Genomic DNA, 13,294 nt, shown 5'->3' on the forward strand with positions numbered 1-13,294 from the left:
CTTGGCCTCCCAAAGTGCTAGGATTACTGGCGTGAGCCACTGCATTTGGCCCCGAACAGATTTTTCAGGGTACAACGCAGCGTTGGAGAACTTGTTCATCTTACGCGTTATTTTTATATAAGAAGGGTGTGGTGGTAGGGTTGCTAGAGAAAATTCAGGATCCCAGTTAAATTTGAATTTCAGATAAACAACACTTTTCTTTTTTTAAGTATAAATATGTCCCAAATATTACACTTTCGCATTGGCCCAGCTTGGCTCATGCGACCATCTCTCCACTACTCATGGAACCTCTAATTGGCCAGACCATGGTCAGGTGTCCCACAGTCAGAACTTTATTATTAATACTACAGGTTTAACTTTCAAATTTAATTGGGTATCTTGTATTTTTATTTTGTACATTTGGTAACCCTACGTGGAAGAAAGTCAGATGGGTAGGGAGTGGGAGAATCCTGAGTTTGGGGAAGGAGAGAGATTTGAGTAGGTTCCCAGGAATGTGAGAGTCTTGGAGACAGAAATGGGTACAGAGGATTTTATAGAAGTTTTTCTGTGTGATGTGCCTGGTAATACACCTCCCACTCCGTCCCTTCTAGAGAACATCAGCACAAGTTAGAGTGTTTGAAAGTCTTTTGTGTAGTTCACTGGTTGGGGGCAGCATTGTATGAGCCCTGGGTCCAAAGCCACCCCATTTTTTATCCGTAACACGCAGCCTGGGCAAGGAGGAGCAACAATGATGCTGGTTTCTTTTACTCACAAGAATGAAGGGCAGCCTGCTCATTCTCCAAATCATATTTTGTTTTACCGGAATGAATCCATTTCATCAGATGTCTTTGTCCAAAGAAAATAACCATTGCGAGGAAACAGAAGTGCGATTCCGTTTCTATAGGATTCACAAGGCCTTCCTTGAGAACCCCATGCTGAGGATGCCATCTGGTGGTTTAAAGGGACCCAGCTTGCCAGTGACATTGGCCCTGCTTTGGGCTTCTCTATTGGCTGATAGTCATTTCTTCACCAAATATTTGAGTGCCTACTCTGTGCCAGGCACCGTGATAGCACCACCAACAATAGTATTAATGACATAGTTTTAGAATGGTATAGGCATACCATGTTTCATTGGGCTTTGCTTTATTGCACTTTGCAGAGACTGATTTTCTACACATTGAAGGTTTGTAGCAACCCTGTATGGAACAAGTCTACTGATGCCGATTTCCCAACAGCTTGTGCTTACTTTATGTCTCTGTGTCATGTTTTGTTAATGCTCACAATATTTCAACTTTTTAACTATTGTTATGTCTATTAAAGTGATCTATGATGGGTGATCTTTGATGTTACTAATATAATTGTTTTGGGGTGTCATGAACTGCACCCATAGAAGATGGCAAAAGTATTCCATAAATGCTGTGAAAGTGAATACTTTCTGAGAACAGCCCCTCTGCCTCAAGCCAATTTCTGCTGAGGCTCATTGGCCAAAAGGAGTCAAGAGGATCAACCCTAGCAGTAGGGGAGGCTGAAAAAAATAAGTGGCAGGATATTCTAAGTAAAACCAACCATGATGCATTGCCTGTGGCCGGGTTCACAGTTGCTCCAAACAAAACTGGGATTCTGTTAGCAAAGGCAAAGGAAACAGATATGGCAGGGTACTTTGGAGTGTCTGCCCCAACATTCTATGACAGTTAGTATAACTTTTTCTCTTTCTTTTCCATGGGGAGGTAGAAACCCCCTCTTGGGGAGTCCCACAATGATGCAGGAGGAAATTTACCCCCTCCAGTGTCCCTCACCCCACTAAGCTGCTAATCATGGCTGGCGTTGAGATTCAAACCCAAAGTTCCAGCTCTTAGCCACTGCCTAATCCATCCCTAACACCTCCTGGGATATGAGCCAAATAAGGCCAGACTCCTGCATTCAGGGCATCCCCAGGCTGAAAGAGCCCTGCTTTGTTCTGAGCACCCTGGGAGGAAGTGGCTCAGCTCTCTGAAGGTTGGCCTTTAGTGATTTCTACCCTGGTATCCACAGGGAGCCAGACCTCCTGGGTGCCGTTCCCTCATGTACCAGCTGTGTGAACCTGGGTAAGTGACTTAGCCTATTTGCACTTCAGACGCCGCCATCTGTAAAAGAAGACGGCTGGTTTCTTTACCCACAAAAGTAAATGAGATACGAAAGTGCATCGAATAGGAAATCTAAAAAGTATTCTAGAATTTAGAAGGTGTATTTAAAATGTAAAAAACAGCCAGGTGTGGTGTGTCACACTTGTAATCCCAACGCTGTGGGAGGCTGAGGTGGGAGGATGGCGTAAGTGCAGAAGTTTGAGGTTGCAGTGAGCTTGTGATTACACCATTGCTCTCCAACCTGGATGACAGAGCCAGACTCTGTCTCCAAAATAAAAACATACCTTGGCCGGGTGCAGTGGCTCACGCCTGTAATCCCAGCACTTTGGGAATCTGAGGCAGGAGAATCGTGTGAATCCAGGAGGCGGAGCTTGCAGTGAACCAAGATGACGCCACTGCACTCCAACCTGGGTGACAGAGCGAGGTTCCATCTCCAAAAAAAAACAAAACAAAACAAAACAACAACAAAATACATAAAATAAAGTAAAAAAAAACAAACAAAACCAACAAACAAAAAAACAAGCCGGGCGTGGTGGCTCACGCCTGTAATCCCAGCACTTTGGGAGGCCGAGATAGGTGGATCACTTGAGGTCAGGAGTTCGAGACAAGCCTGGCCAACATGGTGAAACCCCATCTCTATTAAAAATGCAATAATTAGCTGGGTGTGGTGGCACGTGCCTGTAATCCCAGCTACTCCAGAAGCAGAGGCAAAAGAATTGCTTGAACCCAGGAGGCGGAGGTTGCAGTGAGCCAAGATCACACCACTGTACTCCAACCTGGGCGACAGAGCGAGACTCTGTCTCAAAAAAGAAAAAACAAACAAAACAATGACAAACAAACAAATAAACAAAAACAAACAAAAAATAATTAGCTAGCAGTCAACAAATGCCAGCAATTATTATTATTGTCGTTACTGTGTTATCCTGACAGGGATCTCTTTGGTAACTTTTTTGGGGTCCTTTCTCTCTCCTGGCCCAGGTCTCTCTATCTTGTTTTGTTTGTCTAAAGCACATCTACTAGTGAGGTAGGTTCTGATCCCAGGAGAAGCTCTGTCTCTTCACTATTACTCTAAACTTGGAAGACAGCCAGGCCTGGGAAACAGGATCTGGGTTTCTGAGGCATCTGGGGCATGCAATGACCTTTCCATCTTTTTTCTTTCCTTTGTCCTTCCTCGGAATCCCCATTCTTTTACTGGCTGAGTGACAAGCCCATGAATGATCAGCTGAGCTCTGGACCTGCCAGCTGTCCCAGGTTCACTGAATAGGCTTCTCCCCATGGGGCCTGTCAGATGCCCAGCCCTCTGTTTGCTTTTTTCTTTCTTTCTTTTCAATTTTTTTTTTTTTGTTTTTTTGAGATGGAGTCTCGCTCTGTCACCCAGGCTGGAGTGCAGTGGCGTGGTCCCAGCTCACTGCGACCTCCACCTCCCAGGTTCAAGCGATTCTCCTGCCTCAGCCTCCTGAGTAGCTGGGACTACAGGTGCCCACCACCACGCCTGGCTAATTATTGTATTTTTAGTAGAGACGGGGGTTTCACCATGTTGGCCATGCTGGCGTTGAATTCCTGACATCGAGTAGTCCTCCCACCTCAGCCTCCCAAAGTGCTGGGATTACAGTGTGAACCACCACGCCCAGACCTTTTTCAAGTTTTTGGAATGGTGTCTCACTCTATTGCCCAGGCTGAAGTGCAGTGGTGCAGCCATAGCTCACTGCAGCCTTGACCTCCTGGGCTCAAAGATCCTCCTGCCTCTGCCTCCCGAGTAGCTGGAACTACAGGTGCATACCACCATGCCCAGTCAGCAGCTCTCGGTTTTCTAACCGGAAAAAATTGCACCCCTAATGGAAAGGGGCAGCCCGACATGCACCTAGAATGCTTGCCTGACAAGACTCCCCAACTTCTGTATGTGTTGTGCATTCTCCATGAAGGTAAAGGGTGAGCGTGGAGTCCCCAAATCCTCCTCCTTGGAAACTACCCAAACTGTTGGAGTCCCCCATGTGGCCGACAGAGGGAGTGTCACACATGAGGTCCACTCTTGTCTCTCTCCTACTTCCCTGGGTTGAGGTCTGCCCCTGTGGCCTCTTCAGCCCCCTCCCACTATGTGACCCCCTCCCTCCAGCCTCCAGCCACACTGGTTGTCCCTCAGAGATGCCAGACTCCTGTTGTCCTCCCTCCATATCCTCCATCTGCCCTGAAAACTTTCTCTGACGTTCCTTTACTGCTCCACTCTTGCTTTAGGTCTCAATACCAATCACTTGCTTGACCATTCACCCCAATCACAAGTTCCCCTGGTGCACCCCTGTATCTTTCATTCTTTGCACATTTCCTAGCTTATGCTCCTATGTTTACTTGCCTAGGTAATTGATTAGGGTCTGTCTTCCCAATAGATTATAAGATCTAAATGAATAAGGGCATGTTTTATTCTCTGCTCTAACCTCAGATCCTTGTGCACAGCCAGCCACAGCGTACTACTACATGCTACATACTACAGTCCGTCATGCTGCTGTCTGCTACAGTCATGCTTACTTAGCCACAGGACACTACAGTGCTACTACAAGTCATGTGTCACTTAATGACAGAGATACTTTCTGGGAAAAAACATTAGGCAATTTCAATCACTATGTGAACATACTAGAGCGTATTTACATAAACCTAGCTGCTATAGGACAGTATATGCCTAAGCTATATGGCATGGCATAGCCTATTGTTCCTAGGCTACAAACCTGTACAGCATGCTGCTGCACTGAATACTGTAGGCAATTGTAACATAATGGTTTATCTTTCTGTATCTAAACATAGAAAAGGTACAGTAAAAATAAAGCATTATAATCTTAGGGTACCACTGTCATATATGTCATCCATCATTGACTAAAACGTTGTTATGTGGTACATGACTGTATATATATGTGCGTGTGTGTGTGTGTGTGTGTGTGTGTGTGTGTATATATATATATATATATATAAAAACTTCTAGCTGGCCTGGCGTGGTGGCTCACGCCTGTAATCCCAGCACTTTGGGAGGCCAAGGCGGGTAGATCACCTGAGATCGGGAGTTTGAGACCAGCCTGACCAACATGGAGAAACCCCGTCTCTACTACAAACACAAAATTAGCCAGGTGTGGTGGTGCACGCGTGTAATCCCAGCTACTTGGGAGGCTGAGGCAGGAGAATCGCTTGAACTTGGGAGGTGGAGGTTGTGGTGAGCTGAGATCATGCCAATGCACTCCAGCCTGGGCAAAGAGAATGAAATTCCATCTCAAATAAATAAATAAATAAATAAATACCAAATACTTCTGGCTACCTTTCAATGATCTTAGAACAATAGCTAATACAGTTCATGGCAAACAGAAAAGGCCTTTGAAGTTTCAAATGTATCTAGAGATCATGCAAAGTGACTGGTTGGTTAATCAAATAACAATATGACACTGATACTACAGAATACAATAACATAGGAGCATTTATTCATCAGATTCTAAATTACGAGTCATCTGTACTTATAAGATCCTGGCCTATATATTATGATTCTGTTGAGCTTCAGTGTGAACAAACCCCCAGTCTCAGAAACATCTGTAGTTAAACTACAGAGAGAGATGGTGGGATGGCTGGAGAAGAGTGACAGGAACATCTCCAGCTGGGATTTCAAACCTTCTGAAGGAGGCCTCTTCTTCTTCTTTTTTTTTTCTTGAGATGGAGTTTTGTTCTGTTGCCCAGGCTGGAGTGCAGTGGCATGGTCTCGGCTCACTGCAACCTCTGCCTCCTGGGTTTAAGCAATTCTCTTGTCTCAGCCTCCTAAGTAGCTGGGACTACAGATACCCACCACCACACCCAGATAATTTTTGTATTTTTAGTAGAGATGGGGTTTCTCCATACTGGTCAAGCTGTTCTTGAACTCCTGACCTCAGGTGATCCACCCACCTCGGCCTCCCAAAGTACTGGGATTATAGGCGTGAGCCACCGCACCTGGCTGGCTTCTTTGAAGGCCACCTCGGATTGCATGGATTCTGATTCTCCCTATGGTGACTGTGCCTTCCTGGGTACAGAGGGCATCTCTCCCAGCTCTCCTGTCCTGCCCCGAGCTTTAGGCATGGCCAGGATGTTCAATGGGAGCACTGTGGGATACAGTTGAAGGATGGGCACTGACTCCCTTTATGGCTGGGGCTTCTTGGAATTCCCAAGCGGCCATTAAAAATTTGAAAAAAGGGCCGGGCACGGTGGCTCAAGCCTGTAGTCCCAGCACTTTGGGAGGCCGAGACGGGCGGATCACGAGGTCAGGAGATCGAGACCATCCTGGCTAACACGGTGAAACCCCGTCTCTACTAAAAAAAATACAAAAAACTAGCCGGGCGCGGTGGCGGACGCCTGTATTCCCAGCTACTCGGGAGGCTGAGGCAGGAGAATGACGTAAACCCGGGAGGCGGAGCTTGCAGTGAGCTGAGATCCAGCCACCGCACTCCAGCCTGGGCGACAGAGCAAGACTCCGTCTCAAAAAAAAAAAAAAAAAATTGAAAAAAGTCAGCTCTTCATCGTCTTACTTTTCCCCAGTGCCCCCAGAGATTAAGACAGCCATGGAAATTCTTATCTCTCAAGAAGGGCTCATCTCTTTCTGGAATTTAAGAATTTGGGTGTATTTGTATCCCCGGATCTCTGACAGCTTTGGGGTTTTTTTTAAAATCTTTTTTTTTTTTTTTTTTAAAGCTTAACTGACTTGTTCTCAGGGTTGGGTGGAAGTAATGGTTTCTTGAGCCTTTTCTGTTGCAACTGGAGGTAAATATCCAATAAGCAATTTCTGAATGAATAAATACGATTCTGACCCCTTATGGGAACTTGGCATTACCAGGCTCAAGAGAGAGATGCGGATATTGTTACTGATCTCTATTTCATAACCAATACAGTCACAAAACATCACAGCTAGTTTTTCTATTCTTTGTGTATGTGTGTGTGTGTGCTGAATATTTTGCTGCATTTAACGCCAGAGGAAAGGCTGTAGATGGAACTGTCTTTCTTATTTTTCACCCCTTGGTCCTCTGCCCAATTGCTGGGGAACAGATTGAACTTGAAGGCAATTTTGGTGCCACCGCTTGGCCAAATTGTTTTCTTTGGGCTGTGTCGCTCTAATTCCCATCAAGATTTTTCTTCTGTCCTTTCTTCTAAGCATCATCGGGAGATTGGTTTGTCAAATGGATACAGGCCTGAGAGAAAACATGAACTAAAAAGACATCAGTTTTGTCTACCTCACGTCACCTTCTGGAAAGGCTGTAATGTGATCTTTTTGATGGCTGACTCTAAATCCTATGTAATGTGTAGGAAACATTTGATGGTACTTGGGTATATTACGGCCAAGGAAAGTCACCCCAAAGGCATTTTCTCTGTTGCTTAAGGATGGTAGGGGACACTACTTGAAGGGGTGGCCTGCCCCTCCACACCTGTGGACGTTTCTCGTTAGGTGGAACGAGAGACTTGAGAAAAGAAATGAGACACAGAGACAAAGTATAGAGAAAAAAACAGTGGGCCCAGGGGACTGGCGCTCAGCATACAGAGGACCCACGCTGGCACTGGTCTCTGAGTTCCCTCCGTATTTATTGATCATTATCTTTACCATCTTAGAAAAAGGGAAGTGGCAGGATAATAGGATCATTATAGGCAGAAGGTCAGCAGTAAGACATATGAATAAAGATCTTTGTGACATGAATAAGTTTAAGGAAAACTGCTGTGCCTAAATATGCACATGCAAACATCTCCACAAACCTTTTTAGTGCATAAAGAGCAGCATTGCCGCTAGCACGTCCCACCTTCAGCCCTAAGGCGGTTTTCTCCTTTTTCAGTAAACAGAACATACAATCGGGTTTTACACCGAGATGTTCCATTGCCCAGGGACGGGCAGGAGACAGATGCTTTTCTCTATCTCAACTGCCAAGAGGCCTTCCTTCCTCTTATACTAACCCTCCTCAGCACAGACCCTTCACGGGTGTCAGGCTCGGGGACGATCAGGTCTTTCCCTTCTCACGAGGCCATATTTCAGACTATCACATGGGGAGAAACCTTGGACAATATCTAGCTTTCCTAGGCAGAGGTCCCTGAGACCTTTGGCAGTATATGTGTCCCTGGGTACTTGAGATTAAGAGAATGGTGATGACTTTTCACAAGCATACTGCCTTCTGTGTTTAACAAGCATACTGTGTTTAACAAAGTACACCCTGCACAGCCCAAAATCTGTTAAACCTTGAGTCACCACAGCACATGTCTCTTGCAAGGACAAGGTTGGGGGTAGGGTCACAGATTAACAGCATCTCAAATACAGAACAAAATGGAGTCTCTTATGTCTACTTCTTTCTATATAGACACAGTAACAGTCTGATCTCTCTTTCTTTTCCCTACACTACTGTAATCAAAGCCTTGTTTTATACTGTCAATTCAACTTTTTTGTAGATTTAGGAAACAATCTGTGAGGAAACAAACAATGATGAATTAATTCTCATGCAGTATCATGGCATGAAAACATATACTTGTCCACAGGGTCTTGCCACTGTAAATGTGCCCAATCTTGTCTGATCTTGGAAGCTAAGCAGGATCAGGTCTACTTAGTATCTTGGATGGGAGACCGCCTGGGAATACAAAAGCCTACAGGTGCTGTAGGCTTTTGAAAAAACAGAACGAAAAAACACACACTTATCTTACACTGCAAATCTGTGTCTGTCATGTGAATAGACTTCCAATTTATAAAGGGTAGATCAAGAGGCAGTTATAAAACTCTTGGGTTACCTGCAAACCCTCGTTTAAAAAAACTCTCTATCCTACAGAAAGCTATACAAGAAAGAAGTGGGGCCAGGTGCAGTGGCTCGTGCCTGTAATCCCAGCACTTTGGGAGGCTGAGGCACGTGGATCATTTGAGCTCAGGAATTCAAGATCAGCCTGGGCAATATGGTGAAACCCTATCTCTACAAAACAAACAAACAACAACAACAACAAAACCCCCCAAAACAAAAATTAGCTGAGCTGGGCATGGTGACAGGTGCCTGGAGTCCAGCTACTCGGGAGGCTGAGGCAAGAGAATCACTTGAACCCAAGAGGCGGAGGCTGCAGTGAGCCGAGATTGCGCCACTACACTCCTGCCTGGGTGACAGAGTGAGACCCTGTCTCAAAACAAAAAACAAAAAAGAAGTGCACAGGGTAGACTCTCTCTGCCCAGAGTAGAAGCGGTTTAATCAAAAAAAATTTTAAGCACAATTAAAATCCTTGTAATTCTATGTTTTCTCCCTGCTGACCTCACCAACAGCCACTGTTTTACCACGTCATGTTCCAACACTTTGGTATTACGTATACTATCAATTTCTTTCCTTCCTTTTTATTTTCATTTATTTATTTATTTTTGAGAGGGAGTCTCACTCTTGTTGCCCAGGCTGGAGTGCAGTGGTGTGATCTCAGCTCACTGCAACCTCTACCTCCTGGGTTCAAGCGATTCTCCTGCCTCAGCCTCCCCCGAGTAGCTGGGATTACAGGTGCCTACCACCATGCCTGGCTAATTTTTGTATTTTTAGTAGAGATGGAGTTTCACCATGTTGGCCAGGCTGGTCTTGAATTCCTGACCTCAGGTGATCCACCCACCTGGGCCTCCCAAAGCGCCAGGATTACAGGAACGAGTCACCACGCCCGGCCTTTTTCCTTCTTAACACGCCTATTTTGCCTGTTTTAAGGGTAAGCATTTATAGAAGACAAAGACAAAATGTAACCTCATCAAGACTGAAGACTACCACTCCCTTTTGTTGAGATCTTTCATCCATCCTTTCCTGGTCTCTAATAGCCTCATTTTCATCCTCTTACAATTCCCTCCTAGCTAACATTTTTGGTCCCATTAGTGTTAGAGGTGATATAATGAAACATGAACGCAAAACTAACCAGAATTTTGCCACTCAGATTTTTTTCTTTTTTGAGGAAAGATACAAGCTCTTAAAAACACAAATTGCTGATGCGAGAATTTTGTTTTTTTCATCTCAAATTTTATTACTGAGTTGGAAACACTGGTTTCGAAAATGTCAATTGAAAAATTTCTAAACATTAGGGACTTTTGGCCGGGCGCGGTGGCTCAAGCCTGTAATCCCAGCACTTTGAGAGGCCGAGACGGGTGGATCACGAGGTCAGGAGATCGAGACCATCTTGGCTAACACGGTGAAACCCCGTCTCTACTAAAAAATACAAAAAACTAGCCGGGCGTGGTGGCGGGCGCCTGTAGTCCCAGCTACCCGGGAGGCTGAGGCAGGAGAATGGTGTAAACCTGGGAGGCGGAGCTTGCAGTGAGCTGAGATCCGGCCACTGCACTCCAGCCTGGGCTGTAGACAGAGCGAGACTCCATCTCAAAAAAAAAAAAAAAAAAAAAAAAATAGGGACTTTTTTTTTTTTTTTTAAGAAATGAGCAAAAGAAAAAAGAATTAAAAAACAAAACAAAGAAATGAGTTAGTGTGCCTTCTTTTGAAAACACTGTTTAAACCTGTATTTTAATTGAAAGACATTATTATCATCAGAAGGGGAAGGGTTAATTTTAGATAAAATTACTTTGATTGAAATCTTTAGGCTTTCTTTCTTTCTTTCTTTCTTTTTTTGTTCAGTCAGCTTTCTCAGGTTGAATGACATCTTTAGTCTTTTAAATTTCAATCCCACATTTACTTACATTTTTAGGCTTTCCCACATTTGACCAAGTTACCAAGGTGTTGGCATCACAATAAGCTGCATTTTTAGGTGCTAAAAATATTTGTTGATGAATTGATTGATGATTGACTTGAGCAATAAGTAGGCGTAAAAGATGCTGTAGGTGCTTTGCCCATATTCCTCTGGCAGTCGCTTTTCCATGAACTCTACTTGATGCTTTCTACCTGCAGGCATAGATAACTCTCTTTCTCTAAGCACAAGGAAACCCAGAGGTGCCTAGGAGTTAATGCCTCCCAGAAACAATTGAATCTGTGACAGTTGGGAACTGGTGGATAAATACCCCAGCTCCCTCACTGCTCAGAGGGAACAACCCTGAATCTTTTTCTTCACCATCTCACAGAATTATCCAGCACGACTGATTCCCAGTTGTCTCCAGGAGTAACTTGCTTGACCAATGCACTTTGTATTGGCTTATTTTCCTTTCTAGTCTCACTTTACCACTCCTCTACTGGTACTCTGTGGAATTGCCTAGCAAATACATTATTTGCTCTTGAATTTTGATCTGAAGCTTTGCTTCTGGGGGAGCCCAACCTAAGATGTGAGGGTAAGTCAAATATGTCTATATCTTAAGAGTTGTGGAAACATTCTTCTGTTTCTCTCTGAGAAATAGCAATGTCATTGCAAGACTTTAGCATGGACACCATAGCTCATTAGAGCGGTCACCTTGCATTTATAGGGCTTTGGGAGTGTGACAGTTATTTTTTTTCAGTTTGACTCAGTGATGGGATGTCCAGCTATTTGGTCAGACATTATTCTGAGTGTCCTTATGAGGGTGTTTTGGGATAAAATTAGCATTTGAATTGGTAGACTAAGTAAAGCAGATTGCCCTTCCTAATATAGAATGCTCATCCCATCAGTTGAAGGTCTGAATATAACCCAAAGGCTGACCCTCCCATCAGTAAGAGGGAACCCCTCCTGCCTGACTGCTTTGAGCCAGGACATCATTCTTTCATGACCTTTGGATTTGAATGTAAGTATCTGTTCTTCTTGTGTCTTATGCCTGCTGGCTTCCAGATGGGAACTTACATCATTGGTTCTTCTAGGTCTCAGGCCTTAGGACTTGGACTGGAACTACGTATCAGCTTCCTGGGTTTCCAGCTTCCTGGCTGCAGATCTTGGGACTTCTCAGTCTCCATAATAGCATGACCTAATTCCTTATAATCTCTCTCTCTCTGCCTCTCCACACACACACACTCACTTTATTAGTTTTGTTTCCTGTGGAAGTGGCTTTGGAACTGGGTAATGAGTAGAGGCTGGAAGGGTTTTGAGTTGCATGCTAACCTACATTGCCATGAACAGAATGTTGGTAGAGATATGAACATTAAATGTCATCCTGCACTTTGGGAGGCTGAGGAGAGTGGATTACTTGAGCCCAGGAGTTCGAGACCAGCCTGGGCAATGTGGTGAAACCCCATTTCTACAAAAAACACAAAACTTAACTGGGTGTGGTGGTGCATGCCTGTGATCCCAGCTATTTGGGAGGCTGAGGTAGGAGGATCAACTGAGCCCAGGAGGTCTGGGCTGCAGTAAGTTGTGATCACTTCATTGCACTCTAGCCTGGTAACAGAGTGAGACCTTGTCTCAAGAAAAAAACAAAAAAACAAACAAAAAAACCCCAAAAAACAAAAAAACAAAAAACAGTTCATTCTGGTCTGCTGAGGTCTCAGACAGAAATTAGAAACATGTGATTTGAAAGTGGAATTAAGGCAGTCCCAGTTGTAAGTGAAAAAGAACTTAGCTGAACTTCCTCCTAGTGTTTTATGGAAGGTAGAATTTGTGAACAATGAAACTGGAGACAGTAGTTCTTGCTTATCTATGGTTTTGCTTTCTACATTTTAGTTACCCAAGGTCAACTGCCATCTGAAAATCTTAAATGGAAAATTTCAGAAACAGGCTGACTGCAGTGGCTCACGCCTATAATCCTAGCACTTTGGGAGGCCGAGGCCAGTGGTTGACTGAGGTCAAGAGTTCGAGACCAGCCTGGCCAAAAAATTGAAGTCTCGTCTCTACTAAACATACAAAAATGAGCTGAGCATGGTGGCAGGCACCTGTAATCCCGACTACTCGCAAGGCTAAGGCAGGAGAATCACCTGAACTCCGGAGGCAGAGGTTGCAGGGAGCTGAGATTGCGCCATTGCATTCCAGCCTGGGCAACAGAGCAAAAACTGTGTCTCAAAAAAAAAAAAAAAAAAAAAAAAAAAAAATTCCAGAAGTAAACAATTCATAAGTTTTACATTGAGCCCCGTTTTTCTGAGTAGCATGATAAAATCTTGCACCATCTCACTTTGTCCCGCCTGGGACATGAATCACCCCTTTGCCTAGCATGCCCGTGCTGTCTATGCTACCTACCTGCCCATCACTTAGTAGCCATCTTGGTTGTTAGATGGACTATTGTGGTATTTCAGGGTTTGTGTTCAAGTAACTTTTACTTTATTTAATAATAACCCCAAAGTTCAAGAGTAGTGATGCTGGTATATTGTTATAATTTTTCTATTTTA

The sequence above is a fragment of the Rhinopithecus roxellana genome, chromosome 13 (genome assembly GCF_007565055.1).
Source record: "Rhinopithecus roxellana isolate Shanxi Qingling chromosome 13, ASM756505v1, whole genome shotgun sequence".
Lineage (NCBI taxonomy): Eukaryota > Metazoa > Chordata > Mammalia > Primates > Cercopithecidae > Rhinopithecus > Rhinopithecus roxellana.